The sequence below is a fragment of the Rhagoletis pomonella genome, unplaced genomic scaffold, assembly GCF_013731165.1.
Source record: "Rhagoletis pomonella isolate Grant_MI unplaced genomic scaffold, Rhpom_1.0 Rhpom_scaffold_00003, whole genome shotgun sequence".
Lineage (NCBI taxonomy): Eukaryota > Metazoa > Arthropoda > Insecta > Diptera > Tephritidae > Rhagoletis > Rhagoletis pomonella.
Window position 1 is genome coordinate 101010356 of NW_023458557.1, and position 6265 is coordinate 101016620.

General features: G+C 33.4%; 1 protein-coding gene across 5 annotated transcripts in view; it reads right to left on the bottom strand.

Annotated features, from left to right (window-relative positions):
* The window catches only part of LOC118735986, a 370373-nt gene extending 368530 nt beyond the window's left edge, over window positions 1–1843 (bottom strand). The window contains exons 1-2 of one of the 5 annotated variants that reach the window (XM_036466076.1): window positions 1710–1841; window positions 1075–1432 (exon numbers count right to left, since the gene is read on the bottom strand). The gene's annotated coding sequence lies outside the window, so the exon portion shown is untranslated. Of the gene's footprint in view, window positions 1–1074 lie in introns of all 5 variants that reach the window. The other 4 variants (XM_036466075.1, XM_036466077.1, XM_036466074.1 and 1 more) reach the window with 4 other exon arrangements.
* Window positions 1844–6265: the final 4422 nt, after the last annotated feature.

The window sequence follows — 6265 nt, forward strand, 5'->3', positions numbered from 1 at the left end:
CTCATTGAGTTCGTTCGTTTCGCCACTCGCTAACTGATGGCGAAGCGATGACGGCTAATGACTGGTCAAATGAAATGCGCAAAGATTTTTTGTATGAAAAGCGTGTTATTTAGGTGTACGCGGCGTATGAGTAGCATTCTTTCATGCTCAATTTTGATAGAAATAATCCTGCTCATTTTTATTTGACCACTCATTATTTCGTGTTTATCCATCGATTTTCTTCATCAGTAACTTCATTTTTTTTTTGTAAGAGAACAGGCTTTAGTACATATGGAAAAATTTGGCACAGAACCTGTTGTTTTTTTAATTTTTCTTCAGTTAAATTTTGATTTTTTTCATTAAACAAAAAAAAAAAACTGAAATTATTAATTAATTTGTCAGTAAGCCCTGTCGTAAAGTGGTGTATATACGGTTTATGGAGAATTTCATTGGCTTTCATTTGCAGTATTTTATATTAAGATTCTTAAATTGGTTCGTAAGATATACGTAATTAAAAGGAACCAATTTTTGCTTTAAACTGGATAACGGTAAATTGCAAATATCTCGGAAGCAAACCCAAAGAAAAAAAAATAACTTGATTTTCGGAATCACCGAGCAATTCTACATAGGAATTGGATAGTGGCATCCATAGAACATTTTTACTGTAAACCAGTGTTATTTTTTGTCAAAGAGATACTACTCTTTGAAGCCCGTAACTTGACAAACAATCATCTTATAAAAATAATCGAGTACACATTTTCAAACCTAGTAAAAATACTACAATAGCCTTAAATATGAATGAAATCCAGAGCATTATATTTTTTTACCCGCTGGGCTTGAAATGCCACTTTGTAAGAAAGTTCGATATTTTTATTCTAAATTCAAGCTTCTCAAATCTCTTTAGTTGTTTTCTCAGAATTTCCGGAAATATTCATTCATTCATTCATTCAGAATTTAGCCTCGGATCTAAATCCCAGGTTAAAACTGGAGAAATCTTAGATAAATCCAACTACGTCACAAAATAAAATCGACTTGAAATAGTTTTTTAAAACTTTTTTTATTTAGTTGCATATACTATTTAAATACTTTACTCACCTCAGCAGAATAAATCGAAATCCGTGGGGAATGTCAGCTAAGTACATATATCGAAGCCGAATACACGATATCACGTTCTCATATTAAATAAAAATAAAAGTAATTCTATACATATTTTTAATATTTGCAAAGTCGCCTTCTTAAAGAAGCGGATACACATGTATGTACAAGTTCAAAATTATTCAGAAGCGACGAGCACAATAACAGGGTAACGGTTCAAATTGCACAAATCGCGTTACACTACGAAGCTCATTCTATCAGCATACATATATACATACATATGCACATATATAGTTATACACCGGTAGGCAAGTTAGTTGTTGTTTTCCTCATAAAAATTCGAAGACACGAGCATTATCTATATTTCAAAAGTACCTAGTAGCGGCCAGGCATTTACCGAGCGGCGAATCAGCAGTGCAAAAAAAAACAAAATTTTAGTGAGATATACAACCCACCTACACATGGTACATATATGTACATACATATGTACTATGTATGATTATCTACATATATATGCATGTACTCATCAGTAGCAACGCTAACGCAAATGATCGCAAATGAAGATTTTCACAGTGCAAAAAATTAATATTTGAAAAATTAAGGGCCACTCGCTGCACAAACAAACGGATATTTACACTTCGTTGAAAGTTTTTTATTCGCGAATTTCGTCGTACGTATATTCTGTCGCACACGCAAAACAATATAACTCATGTAACCGCACTGATCCAATTCGTTACGCGTTATCAGCACAACTAAGTGCGATTTGCATTGCAAGTCGTCGCTTAGAGCGAGAGCACACGAACTGCCCAACGGGTAGTCATGTCAGCCCCATCATGCACCCGCTCAAAGTTACGTAGTATGTTTGTATGTATGTACCAAGTCTATCGCTTCGTGCTGTGTATGGGCACCCGCACGAAGTTCAACTCACCCAAAGTTCGCGAATAATCCCTTCGTTTCGCTCCGCTTAAGAAAGCAGTTGAGCATTGGGACTCTTCAGCACTCACGAAAAGGTCTCAAGCAACATGCGGGGGCATCGTTTTTAGGCAAAGCACTCGGCTTGACCTATCCCGCACAACGATAGGGATGCTGTGGTTGTATGTACATATGTACATATGTATGCATATGTTACACAACTGAAGGAGAGAAACTTTTGTCACTTTTGTAAGCTAGCGTCCATTGCATGGTGGAGAGCTTCCCAAAGTTGAAATGCTTGTGAGTTTTTGCTCATATTTTCTTCATGTGTGAAAACATTTTTAGGAAAGAGTACAGATGTCTGCTAAGAGCTGTTTTTGCTGAATAAAGAGTGAAGAGAAAGCTGAACAGGAATAATTACAAACTTTCGTCACCAATTGTCAATAGAAAACCTTTTAATGCAGTTTTATGCTCAAGATAAATATATATGACGATTCACTTGATCAAAAATATCTAAGTACATACAAACGTACCTTTCGGTAATCTGTTAAAAGTTGAAAATTATTGTAATGAAAGATATTGCGTTTTGGAATTGATTTATTTGAATCCATGTATGCAGTTATTACTCTGTTTAAAAAAATTAAATAAAAATGTTAACACATATATATACATAAGGGTGGTCTTTATAATCAAATGAACGATTTTTTTTCAGTCTCACCCCTTCAACCGGCAACACCACTGTCATTGAGTTCAGATTCCTTAATGGAGACTCAAAAAATTAAATTTAATTTTTTTTCATCTAATACCCAAAAACGATACTGCCATAGTCATAGATATCACACACAAATTTTGGTCCCGATTAGAGTCGATTAAGGCGTGTCGCAAAGGGGTCAAAGGACAGATGCCTCCAAGGACTCAAAAAATAAAAAATAAATGTTTTTTCACTTAATGCCCAAAATCGATACTACTAAAGTCGAGGATATCGCATATAAATTTTAGTTCCGGTTTATGTCGGTTAAGACGTCGTCAAGGGTTTGAGCCTTAGGAAATCTGATATAAAAATTTGCTCCCAATATTTAAGGATCGCCCTAATGTGCATAAATACATACATACATATGGGCATACTAGGGTTGCCATATTGGATTTTCACCCTGATCCGATCAATTCTCCGGCCCAGGGTTTGCCACAAACTTCTCAAGGTTTGCAAAAAAATTCTCAGGTTTTTTTAATTTTTTTAAGCATCAAACTCATTTTTCCTTCAAAGAAACTTATTTACACACATATATATTTATATGTTTTGTACATTCCTGTTTTATCAAATTATATCTTCCGTTATGTGTGTTTGTCTAGGAAGGTACTTTTGTGCATTTAACAACGCTTCTTTGCAACTCAAATTTAAAAGTTTTATATTTATATTTCTAAGTGAGAGTTAGACTTCATACATTTTACTAAATTCACATGACTTTTTTAGTATTTCCTTGATGTTTTCACATAGACTGTGACCTTCCAGGGTTGAGTTAAAGTTTTGCAAAGAATCGTTTCAATCTCGGGTTCTGCGCATCTTAAAGGGTGGTTACCCTAGTACATACATACATATGTATGCACAATGTGTTTCGCTACTATTATATTTTATTTTTTTTTTTGATATTTAATAGTCTTTGTATGCAATTAAGTTTTTCATATTTTACTATTTACCTTTGAAGTAAAAACTATTTATGTATTTATGTATGTATGTACCACACGAATATCAAATAATAAATTAATTGTAGCAATAACTAGGAGATTATCAATTTTATATTGTTACACGCTCCAATTAGTCTCTTGCTCAGCAGGACGATGTGTCTTCTCTTTAAGTTGCTCGCTGTTTCTCATTTGCTCTTCCGACTTTGTTCACGCTCCGATTTACGGTAGCGTCAACAATATACTGGGAAATGTTGTTTTCAGCCGTTCACTCTCAATTCCGTTAGTCTTGTAGTGTGAGACTTTTAACAACAGGGTGAATAAGGTGACTAAGTTTTCATTTCCCATATAAGAAGGTGTGGTGATGTGGAAAACTTTAACACAACAATGATAATTTCTTAGCCAACCCGAATCTTCTTCAGATTAAAGTATGGACCATATTAATGTTTTATATGTATTTAGTATTCTATCGGGTGGCCACTGTGGCCGGGTAACACCAAAATTTAAAAAGAAAGTATTCTCTAGCAACGGTCGGCGAGTGTATATCGGCATGAAAAAGCTTCTCATAAAATCCATTTTCCTCCATTTGTGTAACAACTTTAAGAAGCACACCCATATTGGAGAAGCTTGGCCAAACCCTTAGCAAAAGAGTAAGTAACAAAATATTATTAGTAGAGTGATATTCTTCGAATTCTATCAAAAGGGGAGTAAAAGATGTTCCCAACCGTAGCCGAGGCTAAGCAGCATTAAAAAAATAAAATAAAAATCTAGTAAAAACAAAAACATAGTGAAATTCTCACTGGGGTGTTCGACGACTAAAATTAAAGAGAAAGTAGTGCAAATGTCACGATAAGAAATATATTAACGATTCTGACTTGCGAAAAAAGAAACGCTTTTGAATTCACGCCACGAAAGAGAGGGGAGTAAGAAGGTCTAAGACAGATATATTTTTATTAAAAAATTGCGCTCGAATTTCCAGTAACAAAAATTATATGTATGTAAATGGAAAAATCATAAAATAAAGTATAAAGGAATTTGGAAATTTTGGTAGTCTGGTAATGTATAGGCAGTTCTTTTTTCCCCAGCTCACGAATTTTCGAAAAAAGTATATCATTGTAAAGTAGATATTTATAAACCCTATATTAGTACAAAATTTTTCACCAGTGGTCCAAAAATGCATATGAAAAAGTAAAATCGGAATTTTAATGCTCTCATCCCTTAGACTGTTCGATACCAAAAAATATACCCTTAGCTTTTCATTTTGAAATCAAAAACTATTTAGTGAGCGCCCTGAAAGTTTTCGATATATATTATATGAAAAAAATAATAATTAATAGAATTGATATAGAATTATTTAACAATATTTTTCGATCGGGAAATTCTGTTTCTCGTCGGAATAATCCCAATAATATTACCCAATTATTTATTTAACCACTTTATTTTATAGGTCCGCCAAAAACCCCTGAAAATGCAATTGGTGTACCAGTTTTTGAGAAAAAAAAATTATTGAAATGTTGAAAAGGCAAAAATGACAAACTAAAAAAAAAATAAAATAGAATTCGGACATAATTTTTCCGAGGAAAAAAGAACACATATAAATGAAAATCCAGTTCGTCTGATGGATTGATTATAAAGGGGTGTAAAATTAAAAAAGAAAAATTGTAAAAAAAAACACTAGCGAAGAACATGGCGAACGATTCGACCAGGACATAGCCACTATGGAGAAGTGGCCACATGCTTGCTAACTATTTCTGGATCCATAAAAAAGAATTTTTGAGGATTTCATTCCAGAACGCGGAAAAAGACAAAAGACTGGCTAATCATGAATCGGAGATATTAATTATTTTAATGTTGATTTGTTCATGAAATCAATTTGTTTTATAATAAATTCATAGACTGAGATTTTCGTATTTGTGAGAAAACAAGTACATGCTATTGAAGAACTTTGTTTGTTTTTTTTTAATTTCACTTACATTTCTAGTCAATCTATCGACATGGGGTAAAATCCATCAGACGAATTAGATTTTCATTAATGCGTGGTTTTTCTTCGGAAAAACTACATCAAAATTCCATTTAAACAAAATTTGTTTAATTTGTCAATTTTCAACACTTTTACATTTTTTCGCAAAAACTGGACGTGCTAGAAAAATTATGTAAATGCACTTCAAATCAGCATCAAAAAACAAATAGGATGAGGTGAGCCCCGTTTTTGATATAAAATACGGCCAAATTTTGTTTAACCTATAAAAAAAAAATTACCTTAATTCCCTTACAATTACCTACTTTTTTCCAAAATCCGTTACCTAGTGAAATTAATAATTAATTGGTATCACCTTGTGCGACTACTAACACCAAACGACTAAATGCATGATATGCACTGCTTCATGTCTAAAAATTTTCGCTATGAAATGTAGGAAATTTTCGAACTGCACTTCTCAATTTCCTTATAACAAAACTTTCTTATGTTATATTTTGATGGCACTTCCGAGTATGCTCGGCCTAGTCTGATGCATCCTCCAGACAATGCTTCCGGAATTTTTTGCGAACTTTGTACGGCTTACATGGCTGCCATTGGTCACAGTGCCTACCTACTCCTCTT